The sequence below is a fragment of the Corvus kubaryi genome, unplaced genomic scaffold, assembly GCF_017639235.1.
Source record: "Corvus kubaryi isolate FWS band 111438036 unplaced genomic scaffold, C.kubaryi_AGA036_p1.0 37398, whole genome shotgun sequence".
Classification (NCBI taxonomy): Eukaryota; Metazoa; Chordata; class Aves; order Passeriformes; family Corvidae; genus Corvus; species Corvus kubaryi.
Window position 1 is genome coordinate 4,077,435 of NW_024581137.1, and position 12,787 is coordinate 4,090,221.

The following is a 12,787-nucleotide window of genomic DNA, read 5'->3' on the forward strand; positions in this document are numbered from 1 at the left end:
GCAACAAAGGACTGCAGCAATGTGCAACCTAACCCTTTTGTGACATAATGCAGATACAAGGCCAAATACCAAAGAGCTATCAAGAGTTCTCTTGTAGCAATTTCTGATGTGGTAAGAACCAGATACTAAAAACGAACAAAATAATAATTGTTTTAAAAATCACAAAAAAACAATCAGGAAATCTACCAAGAAAGCAACTAGGAACAATCTAACAAGGAACAACCAGGAAATTTAGCAAATTCTGCAAAGAAAGCAGAGAAAGCAAAAGAAGAGATCAGACCTGGGCTAGAAAAAGGACAGACAGAAGCAGCTGACTGTCAGAACACTGGCTAGGAAAAAATAGCTGAGAGGAATGAAGATATCACTAAATCAGTTACTGTTATAAACATGTATTATAGTATTGGCTTCTCGCAAAGTATTAAAGTAGATATTATATAATGTTAGAAATGCTTTTTGCTGTGTGGATGTAGTTTTCTCTCGTTTTAGCAAGAATGTTAGCAAGTGTGAGCAAGTAAGATAACCTCCAAGGGAGCAGAGGATGAGGCCCAAGGAGCTGCTAATCAACACTTTGTCCAGAGAACAAAAGGGCCCAAAGGCTGCTCCGCCCGGAGAATGGGCGGCCAGGAGGGTCCGAGAGCCGCTATCACCGCTCTGCCCGGGGGGCAAAGAGGCCCAAAGCTGCAATCAGCCCTGACTGCCTGGAGAATTAAGAGATCCACCCTACCATCGACTCATACCTAGCGGGTCCAACCCCAAGAATCAAAAGAAATAAAACCACAAGGCCGAAGACTATGCATGCTCTAAAAAGGCGGACCCAAGGAGTGGCCATGCAGAACAGTTCCTGGAAAAGTTTTAATATGAATAAAGAACAGACAGTAAAAATGGTATAAAAAGGACTCACCTCTAGCATCAGGTGTGCTCTTGGCAGAGCGCCAAGGCACTCGGCCGTTACCTCTTTGCTTTATTTTATGTGTCTCTTATTGTCTTTGTATTAAACTCTTTAAATTCTAACAGGAGAGTGAACCTCGTTTTTCACAGTTACTAAGAAATAGAAGAAATATTACTAATACTAATGCAGTGAATATTTTTACCCATTTCATATAGGCTCACAGCTTGAGTTTTCTCTCCTACCCCAACAATCCTGCTTGAGGCAAGTGTGCTACACTAATACATATTCAATTTAGCACTTCAAGTAGGTAATGTGTGCAGCACAGAAGTGATATCTTTCAGATATATCTTTTCTACCCGCTATCGTCCAGAAAAAAATCAGCATCCAGGATAGAAGTACACAGAGGTAAGGAAGCTGACAGTTGCACACTGCATATATGTGTGCATTCAGCAGGTGCTGTACTAAGGAAGTATGAACACTAAAAGCGCATTTATCAGGGAGGTCATCAGTCAGGTTATTACATCTTCAAAAAGCAGAAGATAACAAGCCTTCCAAATCTGCATGAAGATCTCATTAAAGGTATTCAGCAGGATGAAGAAATGGCAGTATCAGTCCAGTTTCCTCCTCTCCCCACACATATTCTTATTTACCTACTTTATTTTAACCCAGGCTATCAGCATGGCTCGTAGGACCTACTGACAAAGACAGTATTAATGACTGCATTAAGTCTACCTGGCTGTTGTACTTTGAAAGGCTGGAGTTACACTAAGCAAGGAACAGATTGGAGACCAGCAGCTGTGGCCAAAACATCTTCACTCAACACCTATGTTCTCCACACCAAACCAGGTACTTCAATTTATTCCTCTACGTCAGAAGCAATGGTATTCCAAACACTCCTGTTTCAGTGTGTAAACAGCTCTAGTTAAACAAGCAATCCCATACATCTGCACTAATGATAGTAACTCATATTGAAAACAACACTCTGTGTGTATGCCTGAATTTATGTCCTTATCTATTTCCTCTTTTTATAAATTTATCTTACTTAATGTAGTTAAGACTGTTCCAAACAGTAATCAAAACCAACATATTTTATATAACAACTTAAAATAGAAACAGTTTTTGCATTTCATATTAAACCTGAGGACTCAAAATTTTTGGCTTACAAAATTTTGTATTCAGTAATTTAAGAAGCAGTAGACAACCTCATGTGGAAAATTAAAATCTTCATTGTGCACTTTTGGGTAAAGCTTAATTTCTTTCATAACATCTAGTTTCACTTTTTCCTGCTATTTTACTGAAGCTTTGACAATTTTTTTCTATCAAGTTATAATCAACCATTTTCAGGAGACAGAACCTAAGTAGTATTACACAGACTTCTACGAAATGTTTTATAGGATAAGGGCCACTCCAAAAATCAGAAATATTTACTCAACAATCCTGGTCCAGGATGCAAATTCACTACTTTCATTGGACAGCAGACAACTCGTGGTTAGTCATTTATTTTGTATTTTTCCTGCTGTTCCTGTGTGGTCTTTGAAAACACAAGCTGATGAAAAACACTCTACTTGCAACTGTAGACTTTGCACACCTTCTATTTTTTTTTTTTTTTGGTATTATAAGATTGGTGGTACCAACTACTCTGAACACAATTGTTTCATGTTAAAACAGTATATGGGATCAAAGCCTTGATCATATTCCCTTACTGCTACTAACCACAGATAATATACAGAACCCACACTTACCACATAAACAAATCAGAGGAAATTTTGAGATAGTACAGGTACTAGGTAGGTTTGTATTTTTACTGAAGAACATGAATGACACACTGTTGGGGTTCCTCCCCCCTGGCGTGGGGTCCGGGGGGAAGGGGCCCTGGGGTAGAGGCACGGGGTTTCCCTACTCCCTGGTCAACCTCGCTCCCCATTGGTTGTTTTGTGTTCCCCTGCCTGGGGAGCACCCTGGTGGTCCTGCGATTGTCAGAGTTTTCCAGCAGTCCTCTGGCCATGTGGCTGGAGAATAAACATCTCTGAAACTTCCATGAAGAATCAGTCCCTATTTCTTTCCACAGGCCTCACTGTCTGATACATGTTGCAGAAATCCCCATGCAGCTACACACAAAAAAAAAAAACCAAACAAACAAAAAACCAGCAAGCACTAGTGTCAAAACTTCCTGGTTAAAACTATCATTCATATTACAACGACACTTTCGTGATGCAGAAATATTTTTTAAAATGCTAAGGAGGAATCAGTGTCAGCCTGACGGTAACAGACACACTGTTCACTGCGACAAACAGCAAAATAAGGCTCTTCTTCCAATCCACACACTGCTTCCAGCTCTAACCATCATTCACACTCTGGTACCTGAATCACTACTATGGAAAGTAGGCTGTTCAGGCTTTGGCAGACATGCTGAGCACAAGATGCACTCACCCTTTGCCATACAGAAAGGGAAAGCACATGCCATGCAAGGTTCAACCTTTACCTCTATTTGAGAGGGCAAATGTAAGAAAAATTTAGCAGCAAAGCAAACCATATTATGGTAAAAGAATGAATCAATAGCAAGCTAATAATTATAATTACACCTACTTCTGCTGAACCTCAGATTTTTATACGTAAAAGAGTTTTAATTAACCTTAATTCCACCTTATTAATATAACCATTTTCACTTCAGTCCCAGGCTGGAGATAGGACAACACCCTTCCCTGCCTGTTCAAATGGTCTCCACCTTTTCAGTTAGCTATTCCAAATATTAACCGTTAGCCATTCAAATATTAACCTCTAGCAAGAGTACAAGAAAATAGCCATCTTGACAAATTTTATAAATTTAGGTCACTGACTAGTACAGGCTGCAACCAACTGGGACCACTCTATGTTCCCATCCAGCCAGGAAAAGATTTGTTGCTACTGGCCTGAGGTTGGGAACTTTAATTCCTCTCCTCTGCCATATGAATGAACCAGAATAATGTAAAATGGCATAAGTACAAGGATCATATTCAGCTACAAGACCTAAAGCTCTTGTGGAAATGGAAATCAAACACAACAGACATTTATGGAGTCCCTGCTCTGTAGCTGATTAACTTGGTCACTCACCCAAGGACAAATAGTTAAACTATTACATCAAGAAAAACAATTATATAAAATGCAACTGTTGCTTAACTCAACTGACCTGGTCTTTCCTTTTGGCTCAAAAACCCATGCACTTTAAATTTCCAAATAACTATCCTAGTTATTTCTCTGGCACTAAAATCAGGGTCTCTTACCACAGCAAGTGAAGAAAAATTCACCAAGGCCCAAGGAATCCACTTGAAACACTAACTTCTTCCTTCTACCAACCACAAAGCTCCACAAACCCTTACTCTTCTTATCAAATACTCTCCAATCTCATTGGTATCACTTCATCAGGGTTTTTCAGTTTCCATTCACATCTGTAGCACCAAGGCTACTTTCATATTGGCACACTGGAAAAGTACTCTGCTTTTCTACTCTTTTCTCAGAAAACAAGTTTCCTTTAAAGCCTTCATAATTTCTACTTTATCATAGGTTAGATTTCTTTTCTTGCACTTTTAGAGGGTTTCATTCATTCATTCATTCATTCAGAGCAGTTACTACTCCTTCTGCCTCATAGAAAAAAAAAGGGAAAACACTGCTAGAACAGATTCTTCAAATACAGTAATTTCCTAGATCACAGTAATTTGAAAAAACAATAGTCCCATGACACACTTGCCAAAATCTGAAATTTCATGGAAATTTATAACAAAAAACATGTGAAACTACAGAATGCTTATTTAAAAGGCTTAGTTAGTTTTGACATCCAAATATTCCAGTAACATCTTCATTATTACAGAGTACATCATGTAATGTATCAATATTGCTGTTGAAATCAACTAAAACTTCTGAAGCATCTTCATTGCCTGGACATGTTTGTTTGCAGGTCTGTTGACAAGGCAGGTCTGCATGCTGGTATTTTTATAAATGTTGTGAAGGGAAAGCACAAATATTGTTTTTTCAAAACCTGAGGTGTGCCTGTGATCATCTATTAATGAAGAAGAGGTAATCTTTCAGAAAAAAGCTACCAAGTCTCAGTCTAGCCTAAAGTATTAGCAGGTCTTCATCACTCAACAGATTTCACCCAAAAAGCCAGATGGTCAGAGGTTTTACTCTTTCAAAATTTTTTAATCTGGCAAAGACTTCTTAACAAGCAGCAAGCCATTTGACAAAACCAAGCAACTAAGAGCAAGCAGTGAATCTGCAGCATTGGGAAAACACCACCTGCAAGTGTACAGTTAGCTGTATGTTGACTTTTTAGTATTATGTGACTTTCTTTGTATAATGCAGTTTAGGGCAGGAAAATCTGTAAACTTTTTCAGCTGTCACTGTACATCAACACGGCCCCTGTCCTTTCCTTTACAGCAAAAGTACAATTTCCAAACAAGAACTCACTTTTCTACAAACACATACAACCGTATCGACCAAACCACAGTCAGAACACACACTATTCTCCCAAGCAAGAGTGTACATGAGAGAAAGGGGAAAAGAGAGAACTGCCTCTTGATCATGTTCTTTCAGCAAAGATTTATAATCCCTTAATGTTGCCAAACAAACTTGATACTTAGAGCCAAAGAGAGCCTAGTCTATATGCTTGTTTTGTTCGTTAATTTTCAGTACACACAAGATTGTAAGGCAGTAAAATTTTTTAAAAGCTGCAACCTTCAGCATTAGAGAAACCACAAGGAATGTACAGATGTGATTATCTTCTTCCAAGTTAAAAGCATTACTTCAGAAACATCAGCAAATAAAATATGTTGAATCACTGATGAATGAACATACCTCAGTTTGTCTACAAGCCAACTCTCCAGATGAACTGTTGTGAGTCTGTTTTAAACAAAGGGTTGCTTTAATTAGTGAAATATTACTAACTGACAGGGCAAATTCCAAAAATACTTCACTACAATTAGAAACCTTTTTCCCCCCACTAAAACAATTTTTAAATAGCACTTAACCCCTACACAGCCACATAGGTATGCTCTAAGTATATCCATTTCTCCTCTGTACATCAAAAAACCAGTTAAGTGAGAAATAAAAATGTTTACCAAAGCATCTGAAAAAGCTTCCCAATATTACTATCAGAGATCAAGGCAACATTTCATTTCAGACCTGTATCAGATCCCACTAGATCTGAAGGTTTCTACAGGGGGCAGAGGGAAGGGTGGTGGCACAGGGAGAAACGCGTAAAGGAAAGCAAAATGCCAGACAACTGTTCAACCAGTTTTCACTTCAGGTTAAGTTCAATTCACAGCCTGTTATTATACTGACTGCAACTGTCACCTTCCCCTAGCTGCAATTAATTGTCCGCCTTTTTGCTCTCCAGTTATTCTTTCACCACCTTGAGCAACCTAACACACCACAGTTCACCATGTGCACCCGAGACTCCAACCTGTCCCCACAACATCCTCTATACAGTAACAAGCATGCTGTGTTTATACATGATAGCAACTTGAACTCTGGAAATCAAAATTTACTGCTGACAGAACAGGTAGTAAGACATCAATACCAGTGCAGATATTTTTAAACAAAGAAACACCATTTTGCAAACAAATAAAGGATGAAGTATTTTTTTTTAGAATAAGTGATAAAATTCTTTAAAAGTTAAGCCAAACCAAACTCTGCAATTTAGCAACCTGAACTACTATATTCTATTCACTCAACCATGACAAATTAATCTTTTCCATGCAAAACACACACATATACACAAGATATTAATTGTATAATTCCTGTACCGCAACATATAGATGCCCTTTTTGCTCTTACTGCTTGCAGGTGCTGCGACTACAGACAGACGTCTTCAGACTAAATGACATGTCTTGTCATAGTAACACTTTGCAGAAAATTTATTACCTTTCTATTACTCTGCCTTTTGGAGGATGGCTGTGTTTAAGTCTTTTTGTGACTGAAATCACTGTGCTTTGTGAAAAGGAGAGCATCTCTTACAGACTTCTTGGTTTATGTGAGGTATCCTCAAAACATCAGGCTGCCTGAACCGAGATTAAGATTTCGTTCATGTAACTGAAGTGTTCCAATGAGCTCAGTCTCCAAAAAGCAAGGTGATCCTACAAGGTCATCTAAGTGAAAATTTCTAGCAGAATCAGATTACCTGGAATTCAGTCTTACAGTTGTCCAATTCATGCCATCATTTCCAAGCATTCCAGTCAGCATAAACTTGTAGAGTTTATAATCTACTGCAATGCTTACTTGCATCATGACCTATCCTAAGACTTTCTCTTCACCACTGACTGATCTATCTAAATCTAGAAGCAAATACTTCCACAGAGACAGCAACAAACAATTATCCTCCAAGGTCCCCCAAAGGTCCTCATATAAGTCCTAATATCAAAATTAAAAAAAAAAAAAACATTTTTATAGGTATTGCACAGGTCATTTCCTTTGACTCACTCAACTTGCTTTAGTCATCAGCTTCTTTTTTTAAAGAGACATTTGTTAAGAAATCAATTCAATTATTAGAGACCACTTACTGCTCCTGAAAAATGGTAGCAGATGGCAGAATTGCCAATTCTTCTAATTTTTTTAACACTACTATATCACCCAAGATCTCTCAAACACAAAAACCCCCATGCTTTACTCGGTTCACTCAAATTTAACCTCAAATACACAATCTTCTACTAGCAGACACCCAGCTACCAGCAGGTGACAATCACTGTGAGTTCAGGAGGTTTAAACTGCCCCCAGTTTCTTTCAAAAAGACCTCTGTGAGGTGGGTGAGAAGAGTGCTTAATATTCTTTCCTTAGGACCCAAAGCACCTAGAATGAGCCACAAACTAAAAGCACAAAAGCATCAAGGTAAGTCATCTAATCAAAGCTGGACAGACTACCTTTTTTCATTCTAGAACATGGCCTTTGTCAAACACATTTCTGAACAAAATTCTGTGAGATTTTAAAATAATCAAAGAGTGATCCCAATTCAAAGCAAACTCCTAAAATCTTTAAATGTAGAAGCAACACTGGGGAAAATTCCACTAAAAAAACACTATAAGCCTATGCCAGGTCTCTGACTTATGCGCTACTAGTTTTTAATTAAGACATAAAATCTTCATTTGGGGCATCATATACTCTCAGAGGGATGAAAAGTTCCAAATGACACATGTGGACATACAAAACTTTTCAAAGTGTCTTCTGGGGTGGGGAAGAGGTAGGGGATTAAATCTCTCTGTAACCCGACCACTGCTCTCTTACCTGCAGTATAAGCACCCAATTCTGAGAAAATACAATGCAGAATTCTGAGAAAATACAATGCAAAGAAAATTCTCACTCTTTTGCAATATCTTGACTTAAAAGAGCAACTTGAGAGGAGGCAGGGCAATACAAGTTCAACAGAGAACAAGCTTAATAGTCTTTAAGATGTTTGGCTGAGAAGCAGAGCATAACATTTGCTATCAGCAGACCCTTGTCTATTTTCAGGTCACTTAAATGTATATGATCCCTTCTACCCACATTTAAGAGGTCTGAAGTTGAAATAAACAAGAAAAATATGTTCATGAGAGCAAACTCTTGTGGATTGTCAATAAATAAAATTTTTCTAAACTCACTATAATTTCTATGCAGTAACCAAATACTACAGATAACCACAACATTATACACTGAGACACAGAGGCTGAGTGCTACTGAGCAGTTTTACTTCCCTCATCCTGCAGAATACATGATGTTGTTCTGGACGATTAGTGTCAATTTCTTCAAGAGTTGTAGCTTAGGAGTTGTGCAGCCCTGCTTCCCATTGAAATTCTTCCTGCATTCCCTCTATCTAGTCTGGAACTCCATGTCAGCAGACAGAGAAATGTCTTCCTGCAGGCAAGAATGAACAATCTCTCCCCAATTACAGAGTCATGTGTGGGCTATAAGCAATTTTCCAAACATAAAAGGAAGGCAGGAATTTTCTATCCCTACATGAGCAAGCTAAAACAAGCCAACCTGCAGATGGAAAGGATCAAAGCATCTAAGTCACCTGAAAATTAATCCCCTTCAGGAATATTCACCACCTCCCATCCACACATATGATATCCCTTCAATTCCTCCCAGAGCAAAAGGTCAGTCTTTGAAATTAAAATGATTACCCAGAATACTGTCATGGTTTGACACTGGCCAAATGTACACACATCCATGGAAGTCACTCACTCCTCCTCTGCTACAGCTGGGCAGAGGAGAGAAAAAAATTAACAAAGGATTCATGAGCTAAGGACCGGAAGAAAACACTCCAAGGGCTCAACTTAGAGGTACAAAATGAGTTTATTACTAACAAAATCAGAGGAGGATAATGATAAGTAAAATAAACCTTTAAAAACACCTTTTCTTTCCCCAACACCTCCCTCCTTCCCACCGACAGTGCAGGGAGACAGAGCATGGGAGTTTTGGTCAGTTCATCACCTGAAGTTTTCTTCTGCTACACAGGGAGAGGAGTCCTTCCCCTGTGGGTCCCTTCCCATGGGAGACAGTTCTCAGTGAACTTCTCCAGCATGGTTCCAGTCTCATGAGCAGTCCTCCTAAAACCTCCAAAAACATACCCCTCATTTCTCTTTGAGGGGCTATGTTTCTTCCCTTTCCATCTCCAGATATGCACAAGCAGATAGCTGAGAGACAATTTTATCCCCATTCTCTGCCAAACCTGATATTATGCTTTGTCAAAATGATTCACTGCAGGTTCAGACTGGAAATGGCACCCACATCACACAAGTGTCATTTTCATATGTCTGTCCTTTCCAAAAGCTAAAATAGCAAAACTAATATTTATCATCTGTAACTCTTTGAAACAAATTTATTTCATAGAAAGGAAAAAGTGCAAGTGAGAAGCTAAATATGTTAGGAAAAGCAACTAGACACATAAAGAGAGGTAGTTCTTCTAATATTGCCATTTGAGCTGCCACTGCTTTGTGGGATGAGATGGGATAGAGTTGAGTTGCGGGCTTTAGGACCTGCCTGCAGAGGCACGTGGCAGCACAAAGGAGGATATGGCAGCACAAAGGAGCTTGTCTCCACCAGACCCTGGGGGGAGAAGGTCTCACACGGCAGACCCCTACAGAGAGGAGGCTGCCGGGAGCCGACGGATGGGTGAACGGCGAATGATCATCCCATAGAAGGACATTTAGAAAGTGTGTTGCTGATGTGGCAACGCGGTCAGATAGTGAGAATTGCCATGTAAGGAAATACTGTGCCTTGAAAAAGTGTAAAAAACCAGCTCATTTATTTGAATAAACAATTCAGATTCCCTGCTGCTCTGGGTCCGTGCCTCAATCCCTGACAAATGGTGCCCCCTGTGAGGAGCTTATTATACACCTAATTGCGCATCCATCGGTGAGCCCTGTGGGACTTGAAGTGCTGCTGAAAGCAGCAGGAACACGGGCCAGAGATCAATCCCTGCAGTTGTAGGTGAACCACAGGGGACATGGGAGCTGGACAGTCCTCATCGGACAGCCATGTTTTCGAACTTACGTCTCATTTACTTGAAAAACATGGAAAGCCTCCCCAATCCCTTAAAATTATGCTGCGTTGGACGGCTTCCAAAGTGCCCACACGAAACCCGAGCACCGCCTTTTCATCGGAGTTATGGGACGGAGTTGCGCAAAGTGACACAGCACTGACAAAGCTTTTGTGTCCATGGAGGACAGTGTGCAAGGTGCTCACAGCACATGCAGCACCCAGAGACCAGACAAAGAAGGATGCTTGTGCCACGGTGGCAGCTGTGGCAACCCCTTCTCCACCGCCAGCGAGCAACTGTAAGTCTGTCGGGGCTGTGGAAGGAGAACCAGAAGATAGCCCCTCATGCGCCAACCCGTTTGACCCTGGAGGGGAACCGGACAATATCATAGAAGAGCTTGCCCCGCCCTGTGCCATGTGGCATCAGCTAGAGCTGCGTCATAGCGAGTGGCTGGAGCCAGGGGGACCCTTCCTGGTAGTGTGTTCCCTCTCTGTTTCCCCTCTGCAAGAGTGCAGCGGCGGCAGCAGACGCATGCGGGGCCACAGGGGTGCAGTGCCAGCAAGCACACAGCGCCAGTGAGCACATGGCAGCGAGTGTAGAGGAATTCCTTGTGGAGTGGGGGCATAGGATACCCCAGGAGAGCTTGGGCACCCCAGAGCTGTTGCAGAAGTACCCCTGACGGGGCCTCAGGCTGAAGATAGGCTTGCAAGGCACCTGCTAGCTGGCAGCCTTGAACAGCCTTGGGAAAAGGTATACACTGGTCAGCTCCCCCGCTGCTTAGAGGCTTTCTTGTGGGAAAGGGGCGTGAACTTTGCAAAGTATAACTTGGTGTAGGTAAACAATAAAACTGGAGCACGATGCTCAAATAGTATCGGTGTTCATGTCGTGTCTCAGGCTGGCTCTCCTGCACCTGGGACCACCCCCCCCCCGCTAAATCTGGCGCCCGAACAGGGACCCGAGTGAGTTTTGCTACATGCAGGTTTGCTTAAAGGTGGTAAGACTCTGAATTTCATCGTATCAGTGCGGCGGAGCCAGGGGAGCCAGAGCGGGTGGCCCCAAAGCCGAGTAAAGCCGGAGGCCCGGTCTCGAAGCTGAATAGAAGGCTGGAGGATAAGCCCCAAAGCCGAGTAAAGCCGGGGGCTAAACCTCAAAGCCGAGTGCCGGAAACCATATTTTCGCATGGCTAAGCGAGTACCCTCAGCAAAGAAGCTATGGATTAGGAGGCGGGGACACGACTCCTACCTAGCATCCTCTCTAAGAGAGGCGAGATCGTGAAAGACCGAGATCTGAATGCCCTCATTACATAGGCCCGGGAACATGGGTGTGTGAAATACACTTCGCTTTTGTTCTCAACCGAAGCGTGGGGGGTAAGTCGGAAACAAATTGTGGCTGTCCACGATTGAGGGAGGAAAGGAAGCTAAAGAAGCTAAAGCTCTCGGCTTAACCTGGAGAGCAGTAACTGGCACTCTCGCAGAGATGAAAGCAGAGAGGACAGTGGCCGCGGCCGCCACAGAGGCTTTAGAGAGTAGCAGCTCCAGGTGTAGCGGCTCCGGAAAGGGAACAGACGGGGGTCTTACGGAGCGGCGGCCAGACACCAGGGCGGAGTCCAGGGTTGCACGGTTCTTCAGGCTGGCCGCGAGAAGACCGATTAAAGGCACAGCAGCACCCGTCCACTCACTGCGGGAGTTGCTGGACTCGGCAGGGAAGGAAATTACCCCTCCGACATCTGAGAGAGAAATGGCTGCGAAGGCAGAAGCAGAGCTGCCCGACTCAAGGGGTGGGGCACAGGCGGGCCAAGGAGAAACAGGCGGTCCTGGTGCCCGGCCGAAAGCGGCGGCGCAAACCAGCGGTCCTAAAGCCCGGCCGAGAGCAGCAGAGCGCAATCCCCCCTCTGCTGGACAGCGGAGCAATGTCCGGCAGCAAAGCGGCTTCTGTGGTTTCGTTGCCTGCAGAGCCAGAGCCAGCCAAGGGCTGCTCGGGCTCAGCCCCAAGAGGGGGAGAAGCACCAAGAAATGATGCATGAAGTAATCAAAAAGCTTGCCGACTTATCTACATGGCAAGACGCGCTAGAGTCCAAAGCTTGTGATATCACACCATCAGCACCATGGCGTCCCATGGCCCCACCGGTCAAGATAGCACTCAGAGCTCCTACGTTCCCGTCGGGAGAATCAGGCACAGTGCCCACAGCCCCTCCCTTCCCATGAGGGGAGGTACAGCCGTCGCCTCCATCAGCCCTGACGGAGAGGACTGACCCATTGCGAAGGACATGGAATGGAGTTATCCATGATGCAATCATTGAGAGTGACTGGCACGCAGTGGATGCCCTTGCTTGCCCTGTACAGACACACGGGGACACTGCAAAGTGGGAACCCCATGACTGGAAGATCTTGCAAGCTAAGCAAACAGTCACCACTCAT

The 12,787-nt window shown here is 42.7% G+C and overlaps 1 protein-coding gene across 1 annotated transcript in view; it reads right to left on the bottom strand.

Moving 5' to 3' along the window:
• The window catches only part of LOC121671862 (tensin-3-like), an 85,511-nt gene that overhangs the window by 55,454 nt on the left and 17,270 nt on the right, over positions 1-12,787 (bottom strand). Inside the window, exon 2 of the mRNA XM_042044120.1 lies at positions 5,717-5,761. The gene's annotated coding sequence lies outside the window, so the exon portion shown is untranslated. The remainder of the gene's footprint in view (positions 1-5,716; positions 5,762-12,787) is intronic.